Source organism: Odocoileus virginianus, chromosome 21, assembly GCF_023699985.2.
Source record: "Odocoileus virginianus isolate 20LAN1187 ecotype Illinois chromosome 21, Ovbor_1.2, whole genome shotgun sequence".
Lineage (NCBI taxonomy): Eukaryota > Metazoa > Chordata > Mammalia > Artiodactyla > Cervidae > Odocoileus > Odocoileus virginianus.
This window is the reverse complement of record NC_069694.1, coordinates 32630585-32646366: the sequence shown is the minus strand read 5'-3', so window position 1 is coordinate 32646366 and position 15782 is coordinate 32630585. Positions and strand designations below refer to the sequence as shown.

Genomic DNA, 15782 nt, shown 5'->3' with positions numbered 1-15782 from the left:
CCAGAGCTCCTGCCTGGAGAATCCCATGGACGGAGGAGCCTGGTGGGCTGCGGTCCGTGGGGTCGCAAAGAGTCGGACACGACTGAGCGACCACTTCACTTTCACTTTCACCATGCCATCAATCCTGATGCCAGCCCCATGAGCCTTCCCATTTGGGAACTTATTCCATATTTGCATGCTTTAAAAATGTAACAGAACTTTAGTCATATTCAGAGACTGTTTTGATCAATTGAATGGTTTATAGGGGCACCTGGTTATTCGTGCTGCTTCCTGTTAAAGACTGTATTATTTCCTTGTATTGCATTTTGTTTGAAGCTTCTGAAGTCATCAATATCCCAGCAAGTCTTCTCACAAATAAACAATTTAGGTGCTTCCTATTAAAACTCATGTTTCTTTTTAAGCTCCTCAAAAGGCGGTTAATTAAGAAAACTAAAATGTATACAATATATCTTAAGAGAAGGGGTTATCACATGTAAGCAAAAGGCAGCTTTTTCTGTATTAAAATAATTTGGAAAAAGCTGCTAATTGTTGGTTTCAACTGTAAAAGCACATTAAATTCATACAATGATGTGTCATTTTTAGTTACATAAAAGTCTAATTAGAACCTAGATCCAATTAGCAAATCCAAATGTGTTGAAAGTCTAATTATCAGAGATATTGTAGTCCTCTTGCCAAATTTAAAACCTTATGAAATTTCTTTTGAGTTTTTGTTCTCTTCTGAGGTCAACCAGTCAATCCTCAATTATTTTCATTGATGTGTACTTTTTCTAGTTACTTCTTCAAGAAGAGTTTAATTTCATAGAACAAATGATATTGGTGGAAAACTATCTAAAACAAAGTGAAAAGCTAAATTTCCATTGCTCTCTCCACCTTTTACAATTACATTACCTAATTCTAAGTAAATGAATAGCTTTTAGGACATCATCTTATTCATGACTAGTGGATCTCAACTGCCAAAGTAAACACAGGGTTTTGTTTTTTTTTTTTTCTCCCTTGGAGTTTATTTTTTAAGTTTGATGAACTTATTGACAGTTTTTCTAAATAAATTACATTTGTTAGTGCCAACTTGAACACAGCATTTTGGTGTATTAACTAGTCAAAATATTTACTACTGGAATAACAACAAAACCTGATAAGCAGTTTGTTTCAATAATGCTTTGGACAAACAACTAAAAATATATAATTTCCAGCTTCTTCTTAATTATGTCGTCCTTTAAACAGAACTAAATGCAGTCAATGATTTAAAAGTTCTAAAGTACTCTAGTATTGGGGGGTTTGAAATATTGATAATGAAAGAGCACTTGGAGGAAGTAGAGGAGGCGGCTATACCTTATCTTCTGACCTTGGCAGTGACTTAAACACTATTTGTTTATTATATATATATATATATATATATATATATATATATATATATAAAATGTTTCTTTTCTCTCTCTCTCCTCTCTCTGTCTTTCACTTTTTTTGTTTTTTAACTCACACTGATTTCTTCCAGTGGCCATGCATGGCCACTAACCCCATCCCGCCCTTTGGAGAATTGCTTTCTTTTTTCATCCCTAGACAACTGCTTTCCCTTTTTCATCCCCCAACTTTTTTCATGACTCTGACTCTCTGGTTTAGCAATTGTTAGTAATTGGTTGTTTGACCCGAGCCAATAAAAGTCCTTCCTTGGAGGCTTATTTTTAATATCAAGTGTGTGCATGGTGGGCAGATCAATAAGTTGATATGAAGTTTTTTTAATGTTTGGCCAGATTCTCTCATATATACTACAGAACATATAATTTTCTCCTTTGCTTTATGAAGCTCTTTCACCTTTCTGTTTTCTTTCTTCTTTCTTGCCATCCTTTTCACATGTCTATGAATTATAGCACTTAGAAAGTTGAAAAGTTGTTCTTGTTCTTAATGAAAGCAGTCTAGATTTTAAAACTGTTAACTTTTTTTACTCAACTCAGGTATCCTTTCATATTCACCTGTTCTGATGCTTAATATTAGCTAAATGTTAGCTGTGGTCACCAAAAACTAGAGATGGAATTTTGACATAGAGAAATTCAGGATACAGACTCTCTGGAAAACTAGAAATAAAGAATATCACATATAAACACAGTCATAACAAAGAAATTATTAAGAAATTAATACTAATTTCTACATTGAATAGAGCTTTTTTAAAAAACATTTTTTGTAATACTTTCTATGTGTCAGCCATGGTACTGGGGCTTTTCATATGTGTGTGTTCTTAGTCATTCAGTCATGTGCAACTCTTTGCAACTCCATGGACTGTATCCCACCAGGCATCTCTGACCATGGGGTCTTTCAGGCAAGGATACTGGAGTGTTTTGCCATTCCCTTAGGCTGCCCCCTAACATTAAGCAGAGTTCCATGTGCTATACAGTAGGTCCTTGTTGGTTATCCATTTTAAATATAGCAGTGTGTACATGACCATCCCAAAGTCTTAATTGATATTTTTTAAAAGGGAAATTATCACCATTATCATCATTTTTACAAAAATAATTATAACACATACATAGTACACATGCACGAATGCTCAAGTCACTCAGTCATGTTTGACTCTCTGCAACCCTATGGACTGTTAGCCCGCCAGGCTCCTCTGTCCATGAGATTTTCCCAGCAAGAATACTGGAGCAGGTTGCCGTTTTCTTCTCTAGGGGATCTTCCTGATCTAGGGATCGGGCCATGTCTCTTGCATCTCCTGCACTGCAGTGGATTCTTTACTGCTGAGGCACCAGGAAATCTCCATGTAGTGAACAGTACGTACTAATCATCTGTAAAGTGAAATCGCTCAGTCATGTCTGACTCTTTGTGACCCCAGGGACTGTAGCCTACCAGGTTCCTCCATCCATGGGATTTTCCAGGCAAGAATACTGGAGTGTGTTGCCATTTCCCTCTCCAGGAGATCTTCCGGACCCAGAGACTGAACCTGGGTCTCCTGCATTGTAGGCAGATGCTTTACTGTCTGAGCCACAGGAGCTGTGCATATATTGATTAATTTATTTCTCAAAACCACCAAATGATGAAGGTATCATTATTACTCCACTATAATGGAAATGCTGATTTTATACAGATTTTTCAAGGATTACTCAAGGGTTGAGATTCCTCAATTTCTGTTCATATCCAAGCTTCTCCCTGAGATTCACTTCAAGCTATTCTGTTTGGTTATAAAAACTCCTTCCAATAATAAGCCATAAAAATGGGTTAGGTTCACACAGATCCAAACTGAGTTTGTCTCTACAGTGGGTCATAGCTCTTGTAGCAGAGCAAAATTGACAGGAAAATTGTTAGATAGAATCTAGAATTTCACTCAGGTTTAAGTGTGAGACTTAACTAACAGCTTCTCTGGCTCATTGTTTGAAATGCTTTTAGCTTAACTTTGCTTCAGAGGTTGTTTTTGTCTGGTTGTGTTGTTTCTGTTTTAAACAATGAGGCCAGAGACTAACAAAGATAATGCACACAAAATTTCCTACTAATCTATTTGGCTGAGCATTTTCTAAATAATAAAAGTGGGCCCTGCAGCACATGAGATTTACAGAAAGTCACACTGCTGATGGCAAAACAAGATGCATTATCTTCCATGGTCTGACCGTCTAGAGAACATTTAGAAGGGATTAAAAAATAAAGACCAATTCAATTTCCTTTCAATTACAGTATATCGATTTCCTATAGTGTTTTCTGGTGATTGCCTAAAGTCATTTCAAAACCTTAAAATGCTTAATGCTTTAATTATTTCCTTCATTGAAGCTTTAGCAATAATAACCTTGCAGCTTTCTGTTCAAATCAATGTAATATCTGTGTTCGACAAACTGGCTGATGTATGTGCATGAGCAAATAGCATGCCCCTAACATTACGTACTGTGTCATTAGGAGATGACCAAGCTTTGGACATTTACTCTTTCCCGTCAATGTTTCCACTTTTCGTTTTTCCATGGGCTTTAAAGGGTGACATTTGACTTGGGCTTTACATCACTACTTTTCAGGCAGTGTTTCAATGTCAAAAAGAGCTGAACTGTTCAACTTCAATTTTACACTCACTAGTTTGTAGCTTTAATAACAGGAGCTAAGAGAGCTCTTAATTGAATACCAAACAATCCCCTACATGTATTACACTGTATTCATAGGCAACAAGCCAAGACAGGTTACAGCACCGTAGCTTCAGGACACAAAATATCCACAGCACTGGGGACCTTGCACTCCCAAAAACTACATTTGCTTTCTCAGCCTTCAAAGGAAAAGAGGGAACAACAAAAGCTGGGCAAAGTAGCTGAAAGCCAGCCATTTGGAAATGCACAGCATTATTTGGTAGGTATTATTTCTGTAATGGGATAGAAAGTGTAAGAAAAAAATACATATGGCAGGTTGACTCAGATACATGCTTTACAGAGTTAAATTGGAATTTTTTTCTTTGACATGCATAGAAATGCAGTGTGTCAGTAATCCTTCCAATGATACTTTTCTTTATGGTATTTCCACCTGTAAAATAGGTTCGATTTGTTAGACTTGCTCACTGGGGGATGATTACTTCCTCCTAAGATTTTATTCCTACAGCTTGGTCATTACCATGAAGTAAGAGTCATTCTTTAGATTACATGGAATAGCCTTAGCACTTGAGTTTCCTTCAGGAGAAAATGAAAAGTCAGAAAAAAAAATTACCTGTTTCCACAGCTTATATCTCCCTGCCTGCTGCTGAAGACAAAAACTTCTGGACTATGTAACAATGTACATGTACAACAGACAGACTTGTTAACTGATTTCCATAAATTAAGAATATAAACATGGAATATGTATATTAAACATATACATGAATTTATTTGTATATTTATATAAATATATATATATAATATAGTTCAAAAGTGTTTATGGCTGCATTATAACCACTTCCAGTCATCAAGTGGTATTTGACTGGTTTAATGATCTATATCTCTATCCACTCAGTAGTGACCAACTCTTTGTGATCCCATGGACTGAATATCCTGCCAGACTTCTCTGTCCATGGAATTCTCTAGGCAAGAATACTGGAGTGGGTTGCCATTTCCTTCTCCAGGGATCTTCCCAACCTAGGGATTGTGTCTCCCGCATGGCAGGCAGATTCTTTACCCTCTGAATCCCCAGGGAAGATGATTTAATGATACTCTGCCATTATTATCGGAGAAGGCAATGGCAACCCACTCCAGTACTCTTGCCTGGAAAATCTCAAGGACAAAGGAGCCTGGTAGGCTGCAGTCTATGGGGTCGGGGAGTTGACATGACTGAGCGACTTCACTTTCACTTTTCACATTCATGCACTGGAGGAAATGGCAACCCACTCCAGTGTTCTTGCCTGCAGAACCCCAGGGATGGCGGAGCCTGGTGGGCTGCCGTCTATGTGGTCGCACAGAGTCGGACACGACTGAAGTGACTTAGCACCAGCAGCCATTACTATATGTTTTCCCTTCTTTTATAATTCTCAGTGTAAAATTACTATTACATAATATTTAGAGAAAATATCGCATAGCAGTTAAGATCAGGAACTCCGGAACCAGATGTGCTCAAGGACCTACCCTGATACTTGCCGGGTCTGGTCACTGGGGCTCTGATCCCTCCCAAATGGGAAGAATAAAAATGACTCCTCATAACTGACTTAACACATGTTAAACATTTAGACATGTTCCTGGCACATAAAGACTAGAGAATTGTTCATTATTATTATTCCTGTCTAATCAGCATGCTTTTATTCCTCTCCCAGCCTTCTCATCTGGAGTCACTCACTTGTTTCAGTGATGAAACATACCTCAAAAGTGTGGTTCTCAACTCTGGCTGCACATTAGCATTACCTGGAAGCTATATACAATTCTGATGTCCTGCCTAACCCCAGAACAATTAAATCCTAATTTCCACTACTCTAAAACTTGATCTAACACCCAGGGAATGCAATCCCATAAAATGGCTACTTAACCTTATTGACTAAAGGCATCCTTTTTACTGGTTTCCTTTGCAAAAGCTAACTAGGGACACTTTCTCAAATAAACAGGCTCTTTTATTTTTCTTGTTTTAAGTAGTATAGGAGACAATAAACTCTGAACCTGAATAACACTTACCTTGTCTGCTGTTGTAGTCCTACTCCTTATCATAGCTTTGGTGTGTTGGTACATGATTAGTCCTAATAGAGATCTGATAAATGAAGTGCATATATTACAATTCCTGCTGTCCTCTTTATTATTCTACCTTTTGGGCATTCCAGTTTGACATGAATAAAAACCAAAATATCCCCAATCTGATACTGTGTTCAACTATATAATATTGTATCTCTGACAATTTTTGTGATTCTTCAGGACAATTGCTCCATACTGAAAGTCAATTAGCTCTCTCTTTCTTTCTGATCAGAATTTTCTTCCAAATAACATTTTGGCACTTATTGATTAGAAAAGACCCTGATTCTGGGAAGGATTGGGGGCAGGAGGAGAAGGGGACGACAGAGGATGAGATGGCTGGATGGCATCACTGACTCGATGGACATGAGTTTGAGTAAACTTCGGCAGTTGGTGATGGACAGGGAGGCCTGGTGTGCTGCAATTCATGGGTTGCAAAGAGTCGGACACGATTGAGCAACTGAACTGAACTGAACTGAGTATGATCTGATAAAGGTGGTTGGATTTCTTCTCTTTCATTCCATTCTACCTTGAGATGTTTTAAAGGGGATCTTAAAAAAAATAAATAAATAAAGGGGATCTTCATTTTAAAACCACATTAGATGTGTCAATCTTTCCTATGTCCTCATCTTAATGATCTGCAGGTGCCCAATGCCTTCTACAATAGTGTTTTGTACCAGTAAAACAATTATTTTTATAGAACTTGCATGATTTAATGTAAAGTTATTGCACTTTAGATCTTTGTTCCCAAACAACCTAAAACCTCATGCCCAGATGTATCCTTATTTTCTACCCTCTCTTTACTATCTGTTTAGATAACTCAAAGGCACCTCAAATATCATAAGAGTAGGCTCATAATTCACCTTTACCAGTTCCACTAGCCAGCAACCAAGGAGTCAGTCTTATCATCTCTCATACTCTATCTATTGCCAGTCTGCCAATTCAAGTCCTTAAAAACCAAAACAAAATTTTCAAACCCATTTCACTTCATCTCCTTGCCACCATCCTAGTCCAAGCTAATTTTATAGCTTCTCTTTTACAATCTTTACACTGCAAACATAAACATACATTTAGATATAATGTCCTCTCCTATGATCTTTCTGTAGTTTTCTATTTTTCTCAAGAAAAAGACTAAATTTCTAATGTGACCGATCAAGACCTCTGTGATTTGTCACATTTTAGAGTCACAGTCTCAGGTCATGTCACATTCCCTCTCATTCTCTGGACTCCAATCACTAGTCTTACTTCAAATTTCTTGAGTTAGACATAATCCTCCTGCCTTAAGGATTAACCACTTGAGAAGTTAAAAAAAAATCCCAACGCCAAAGCCATATGCCATGTTAAATAAATCAGAAAGTGCTGAAAGTGTTAGTTACTCAGTCGTGTCTGACTCTTTGCTGCCCCACGACTCTAGCCCGCCAGGCTCCTCTGTCCATGGGGATTCTTTAGGCAAGAATACTGGAGTGGGTTGCCATGCTCTCCTCCTTCCTGATCCAGGGATTGAACCTGGGTCTCCCACATTGCAGGCAGATTCTCTAACATCCAAGCCACCAGGGAAGCCCCAAATCAAAAATTCTGGGCAATTTTCAGGTATTAGCATTTTTCAAAAATTTCTAAGATCATTCCAAAGTTTAGTCAAATTTGGTAATCAATGGTTTTAAACATACAGTCTTACTTGATTGGAAGAATCTTAGAAGCCTGCCATTCTTCAGTGAATTACTGAATTCACTCTTACTCATCCTATAGACCTCAATGCAAACAGCTACAGCCTGGGGTAAATCTTCACTGACAGTCTGCTCCACCCCCAGGCTAGCTCATGTCCTTTCAATACAGCATCAAGTTCCTCTATTTATAGTAATATCATAATTAAAATTTTAATCTGTATTTTATATGATTAACATTTATTGTGCCAATTATCTGTGTTTCCATGGAGTCAGGAAGATTGATATTTTGTATCATTCACTTTATTAAATACATAATTCCTGGCACAAAGTGGGGCTTCAATTTTTATTGAGTACTAAACAAATTTAGATAGTTTTTAAATGAGAAACTTAATATATCTTGCAGAAATCGCTGATTGTTTCTTAAATGATGTCTTAAATGAGGATCATAATGATATGGCCAAGACACTGTGCTGTCAGCTAATAGCTGAGCTTTTTTATGTTTGTTTTAATTTGGAAGGAAGATTTGCAACTCTCATTCTTCCTGGGTACAAATGGGTGAACTCTGCATAAAGATCAGGGAATGCTTTTCAAAAACCTTTAATATGAGGAATTATGATCTTACCTAACTCTGTAGAGAATAAGTTGTCATATTAGTGCTATAATTGGAACAATTATATAAAAACAATAGCAATAACAAAAATAGTATGTAGCCTATGAAAGGTGTTTCTTATATTCCAGGCCTCATTTTAAGGCATGTACTTATTCCATCTCAATAACAAGAGGTCTACTGTAAACCCAGGAAATATAAACTATTGAAACTTTGGAGAATGAAACATCACCCATCTAGCAGAAAGCCCTCCTGAGAACAGAGAAGGCTCTTGAGAAATCCAGCCCTTGGCTAAAAACCTATATATGATTTTTTTAAACCTGACCATAGGCAATTACAAAGGCTTTACCTGACGGGTCTGTTGAAAGGAATTTCAGTCAAGAACTCAGGCCTTCTGGCCCACCATACTTTTATTTGTATCTGCATTGTTAGCCTAGGAGCCTCTATTCAGAGGCCTCACTATTGGAACCCTGGGCTCTGAGAACATTCTATTCACAGAAAGGGGTAACCTTGAGAATATGTTATTCATTATTAATAACACTCAGTACTTGTTCATTCCTAGCCCTTCCTTTCTTCCTTCCCCTCCATTCCCCACTCAGGTCCATAAAACTGATCCTCTTGACTGGGATTCCTCCAGCAGTGACACAATTCCCCCATCCTATCTGTGCTGTTACACCAACTGTCTCTCAGAGTCATTGTATAGACAAAAGCCAAACATTTGGGAAGCAATGACTTTTCTTTTTATAGACTTGCTTTTCCTTTGGCAGGGTTTCTGATACCCAGGTTCGATACTTGGGTCACTAAGATCCCCTCAAGAAGGGAATGGAAATCCACTCCAGTATTCTTTCCTGGAGAATCCTATGGGTAGAGGAGTCTGGTGGGCTTCAATCCATGGGGTGGCAAAGAGTCAGACACGACTGAGCAAATAACACTGGAACTTCCTATGGCAGTAGTGAGTAAAGCCTTAATTCCTACTTGCATTTTGACTAGCTGTCTTAATCCACTACACCCACACTGTGGCAGGGCAGCTCTCCCAGCTCAGTCTTGGCATCTCTCACTTTATAAGGGTAGTTCATGTCTACTGACACTTCCTATGAAGCAAGCACTGTCCCAAGTCTTGGATACCACTTAATTTGCTTTTCTGCTGTAATCTTATGTAGCCACTATAATTATCCTAATTTTAATAGATGAGAAAATGGAGATTAGAGAGTTTAATTGACCAGGTCATTCACCTAACAAGTGAAATAGTGAAGATTTAAACTCAGGCAGTATAGCCCCAGAAAACACGAGGTCTTTCTGACCTCCAGTAGCAAGATACTTCTCAGAAAATAACACAGCAAGGGGGCTTAAAGACAGTCCTCATGGATTTTGAGTGCTCATTTCCCCAGTTTAGCTCTATTTGTGTTGTGGAGTCCTTGAGAAATTGAAATTTCCTTATAACAACTTTTTTTTTTGGTCTCAACTATTCACTTTGGGTTTCTGTCACATGGGTTACCAGGTAGCTCTAGTGGTAAAGAAACTGCCTGACAACGCAGGAGATGGAGGAGACATGGACGGGTTCGATCCCTGGGTTGGAAAGAGCCCCTGGAGAAGGGCTTGGCAACCCACTGCAGTATTCTTGCCTGAAGAATTCCATGGACAGAGGAGCCTGGCGGGCTACTGTCCATAGGATTGCAAAGAGTCAGATACAACTGTAGTGATTTAGCATGCACATGGATTTATAGCTAAAATACATGGACATTGTTCTAGGTTGCACAAATACATTCCATAACTAAGTCAGTGTAGGAAAAGAAAGATATTTTTGAAAGGAGGGCAAACAATAAAGAACATTGGATTGGGTATTAGAAGGTTTTACTCCAAATAAGAATCATACTTTTTGAATCTTAGCATTTTCATCTGAAAGTGAAATGGTTTGTTAATGTAAATGAATTCCAAACTCATTTCTCACAACTCACAACTTGTTAGTGATTGGGTTTACTTTGCGGATAGATTTTTTTGTCATGTGAGCAAATCAATTTAAAAAACAGTTAAAACCAAGTAAGGATTATTGCTATTGACAAAGGGGAAACTCATGGAATCATTTCTATCCCCCTATTAAACTGAAAGCCTCACAAAGGCAAAGATATTAGCCAGGTTTATTTGTTGATGCAAACTAAGCACCCATATGGTTCACACATAACAAATATTTGTTGAATGAATGAATGGGTCTTATTTTTCTCAAAGAATAAATTAAATTTTAGTGCCTCGAGGATTTTGCAGCACTCAAGTTTTATCTCAAGGTGAGGAATAGATCAGCTAATCTCATAAAATCCTGTCTAGCTTTGTGATTCTACAATTGTTTAATATGACTGGATATATACGAAGTGTCATTCCTGTGATGGACAAGAGAGGATTTCTCATTCAAATTTTCCAAAATAACTCCTGACTATAAGCAGTACAATCACCACTTCAATCAGTTTATCTGATGCTAATGCTGACATGACACTTGTGTCTAGGTCACCATGTAATTCTTCCTTTCCAGCTCCAACTTAATCAGATCTGTGCTTATGTGCAAAATGAGGGTGGAGTGCTTGAATTTCCTGGGTAGCTGTGAATCATCAAATGATTGACTATGCCTCTAAGCATTCTTAACTAGCTTTGAATATAATTTTTATTTCATTGTAAAATATTACAAACATTCAAGCAATTGAAACTTCCATAAATCAGGCATGTTTTAAAATGCCAGTATACTTCAAAAAAGAGTTGATACTACTTTGTGGATTTATGTGTTTTTCTAATTGCTCTTTTCTAAATAGAATTCCCCTGATATACTCCCATGGGCAATTATTACCTATAATCACATATATACTATATGCATGAGAAAATGCAGGGGTATTTGGAAAAGGTTAGGACTAACTAATCACATTACTCTGCAAAAGATTTGGCAATGGACAATCTAGTGGACCTAATACAACACTGTACATAGTCTAAACACATTATTCTCTGTCACTCAACATTTATAATCAAGAAGATACTTATTTATAAAAAACTTGCTGTGCTGCTATTATGAGATACAAGGAAATATAAAGCACATCATCTTTTACATCCAAAAGTCTGTGATCTTTTTGACATAATAAAGCACAAAATTTTTTTAAAAGAAAAAAGCTACAAAAAATTGCACATATTCATAATTCCCAAAAGATGATATAAATTAGAAGTATTTAAAGATGGGAGGTAATCTGTGATAAAGGACTGGTGGGCATCAAAGAAAATTATTAGAAAAAGTAGAGCATTGTAAAAAGAGATAAAGCAGAGTATTGTATAAGTAGATTGCAAGACAGCCACAAATAATTCCTCCTATGCCTGTGCATGCATAGTTATCTTTCATCAACAGGTGTGGTCCATTTCCCTCTCCTGGCTCCGGGTTTGCTTTATGACTTCTTTCACAAACAGAATGAGGCAGAAGGGATGACATGTGATCTGAACTGGAGCCTGGGTCTTAAGAGATCTTATATCATTCTTTTCCCCATTTTTAGAAGCCAGAAAACAAGTTTTCAAAAAGGAATGGGCTAGAATACTTAGTAATGACAGACTATGTGGGAAAAAAAAGAAGCCACATGGAAGAGACCTAAAGAACACCAATCAATTGTTAATACCAAGACACCAGACATGAGTGACACCATCTTGGATTCTCTGGCCCCAGCTGAGTAATATCAGTCAACACCATGTGGAGCACAGGTGATCCAGCCCCGCTGGGCCAAGGCTGAATATCAGATCCACAGAATCCTTAGAAATAAAATAGCTTTTGTTTTAAGCCAATAATATTGGGGCTGTTTTGTTACTCAGTAATGAAAAATTGAAACCCAAGGTTTATGGGAAGTCAATAGTTGCCTTTGCCTCTGAAGTTGACTGGAAATCTTCAAGGCTTCTAGAAAGCAGTAGGAAGTTGAATATATGTACATGTGTGAGGAATTTTCTTTTATTTCCCCAATACCTTCCTTTATATTATAATGCTTTAAAAAAAGAGAGAGAGAGAAAAAATGGTGGAGGAGTAGGTGCACATGGAGTATCTCTCTCCATTGATACATCAGGAATACACCTTCAGACACAGATGTGCAAGGAGAACACCATTTGAGAGTGGACAGGAGTACCGGACCAGCGGGAAAGACTATATAAACCACACAAAACTCAGTAGGATGAAGGAACTGGGGGGAAAAACAGGAGTGTTAGTAGGATTGGACTTGCCCTCAGCGGATGAGGGAACTGAAGCAGGTATCCGATCCCCACATCAGGGCAATTGTCTGAGTCAGAGGAGAAACATTTAAGGCTGAGAGTGAAACAGCTGATCTGTGGCAGCCTAAATGGAATGAGAATCAGACAGTCCTTGCCACAGCCATACATACCCCGGACAGGGACGCAGGTTTCCTGGAAGACACAGCAGCTGAGAGCTGGAGTTTAGGGATTGTGGGGCAATCCCACGGCAAGGGCTGCTGTTGACTGTGGAGAGACCAATCGAGGGGATGTGAGGGAGGAGACTGTGGTGGGAAATGCCTGTGGAGGAAAGCCAGGCAGCCATGGAAGCAAGGTGATACTGCTGAGTCATGAGTAGGGGGGTGGAGCCATCACCAAAGCCTCTCTCTCCCCACCTGCCAGCATCAGGAGCTGAACAATTAAGAGGCTGGCCCATCAAACGCCTGAAGCACTGAACTATAGAGTAGGACCCCGCCCAGGGTGCTCCATTACATGACTGATGCGCTGAGCTACAGAGAAGGATCCTTCCCAGGGTGACCTGTTAAGTGCCCGATGTGTCGATCTATAGAGTAGGTCCCCAGCCAGGGGGGCCCCTCTATGTGCCTGACTCACTGAACAACAGAAAAGGACCCCAGGCAAGGGAGTCCTCTAAGTGCCTGAATGGGTGAAGTTATGCAGAAAGACTGGCCAAAGAGGCCTTCTGATCACCAGCTATAAGAGGCTCGAAAAAATACTCTGATAGGGCCATAACTCCTGCTATGGAGGCAGTAAGTGTCCCTGCACAATTGGTGCCACCAGGGTATCCTCAAGCCAAGCAGCTGTGCCACCTTCACACTCAACTCTCACTAGGGCAGAGCTGCCTCAGGCAAAAAAAATCTTGCATGTATGCACACAGGGTCACTTCAGTCTTGTCCAACTCTGTGACCCTGTAGACTGGCCTGCCAGGCTTCTCTGTCAGGGGAGTTCTCCAGGCAAGAATCAGTTCAGTTCAGTTCAATTGCTCAATCGTGTCTGATTCTTTGCAACCCCATGGACTGCATTACACTAGGCTTCCCTACCCATCACCAATTCCTGGAGCTTATTCAAACTCATGTCCATAGCGTCAGTGATGCCATCCAACCATCTCATCTTCTGTCTTCCCCTTCTCCTCCCACCCTCAATCTTTCCCAGCATCAAGGTCTTTTCAAGTGAGTCAGTTCTTTGCATCAGGTGGCCAAAGTATCAGAGTTTCAGCTTCAGCATCAGCCCTTCCAATGAATATTTAGGACTGATTTTCTTTAGGATGGACTGGTTGGATCTCCTTGCAGTCCAAGGGATTCTCAAGAGTCTCCTTCAACACCACAGTTCAAAAGTATCAATTCTTTGGTGCTCGACTTTCTTTATAGTCCAACAGTCACATCCATACATGACTACTGGAAAAAAACCATAGCTTTGACTAGACAGACCTTTGTACGTAAACTAATGCCTCTGCTTTTTGATAAGCTGTCTAGGTTGGTCACAGCTTTTCTTCCAAGGAGCAAGTGTCTTTTAATTTCATGGCTGCAGTCACCATCTGCAGTGATTTTGGAGCCCCCTAAAATAAAGTCTCTCACTGTTTCCATTGTTTCCCCATCTTTTGCCATGAAGTGATGGGACCAGATCGCATAATCTTAGCTTTCTGAATGTTGAGCTTTAAGATAGCTTTTTCATTCTCTTCTTTCACTTTCATCAATAGGCTCTTTAGTTCTTCTCTTTCTGCCATAAAAGTGGTATCATCTGAATATCTGAGGTTATTGATAATTCGCCCAGCAATCTTGATTCCAGCTTGTGGTTCAGCCAGCCCAGCATTTCTCATGATGTACTCTGCATAGAAGTTAAATAAGCAGGGTGACAGTATATAGCCTTGACCTACTCCTTTCCCTATTTGGAACCAGTCTGTTGTTCCATGTCCAGTTCTAACAGTTGCTTCCTGACCTGCATACAGGTTTCTCAGAAGGCAAGTCAGGTGGTCCTGTATTCCCATCTCTTAAAAGAATTTTTCACAGTTTGTTGTGATCCACACAGTCAAAGGCTTTGGTGTAGTCAATAAAGCAGAAGTATATGTTTTTCTGGAACTCTCTTGCTTTTTTGATGATCCAGCGGATATTGGCAATTTGATCTCTGGTTCCTCTGCCTTTTCTAAATCCAGCTTGAACATCTGGAAGTTCACAGTTTTTTATTGTTGAAGCCTGGCTTGGAGAATTTTGAGCATTACTTTGCTAGCGTGTGAGATGAGTCCAGTTGTGTGGTACTCTGAGCATTCTTTAGCATTGCCTTTCTTTGGAATTGGAATGAAAACTGACCTTTTCCAGTTTTGTGGCCACTGCTGAGTTTTCCAAATTTGCTGGTATATTGAGCGCAGCACTTTAACATCATTGCCTTTTAGGATTCGAAATAGCTTAGCTGGAATCTGGGCAAGAATACTGGAGTGTATTGGCCAATACTGGTTGCCATACCCTTCTAGAGCACTGTATTTCCTGCTGCCCTAGCCACAGACTCCCCTGACTATGTGGTGCTGCCAGAAGCCCTGCGACCCAAGCAGCTGCCCCACCTCCACGCCTGGCCCTCACAGGGACAGACCCAAGTCCTCCAGGGCAGACTCGGGAGCAAACCCCAGTGGACAGCACACATGTAGAGGTGGAAATAAAACCACAATCAAAACCCAGGGGCAGGAAGAAGACACAAAAACTTCCCACCAGCCATATAAGTTGCAGATTAAATCCTCAGGATCAACAAGGCAGACTGTGTGTCTGTGGAAAATATAAAAGGAAACTGAGATCTCCCACAAAAGAAAACGCACTAGTTCTGCTAGCTGTGGACATTGGAGGCAAGAACACTCAGGAGTAGCACCAGGTTAGACTCTGAGCTGCTCCCACAGCAGGTGCAGAGACCAGCACAGTGCTGGAGGTCATCCTAGGGAGGTGAGGTGGACTCTGACTCCCAGCGAGGGAAAGGACTCTGACAGCAGTGACTCAAGAAAAACATTTATTATTCTTATGTCTTGACTTTCACTGTAGATTCTTATGGACTTTTTTTTCCTTTTTCCCCTGCCCCATGTTGTAATTGTTGATTTTATTGGAAGTATGAAATAGAATATGAAATTCTATGAAATAGAATTAAGCTTTTGAG

At 39.4% G+C, this 15782-nt stretch overlaps 1 protein-coding gene across 3 annotated transcripts in view; it reads right to left on the bottom strand.

The window, feature by feature from the left end:
• GRID2 (glutamate ionotropic receptor delta type subunit 2) overlaps positions 1-15782 on the bottom strand; it is a 1526424-nt gene that overhangs the window by 425892 nt on the left and 1084750 nt on the right. The gene's annotated exons all lie outside the window — the stretch shown is intronic.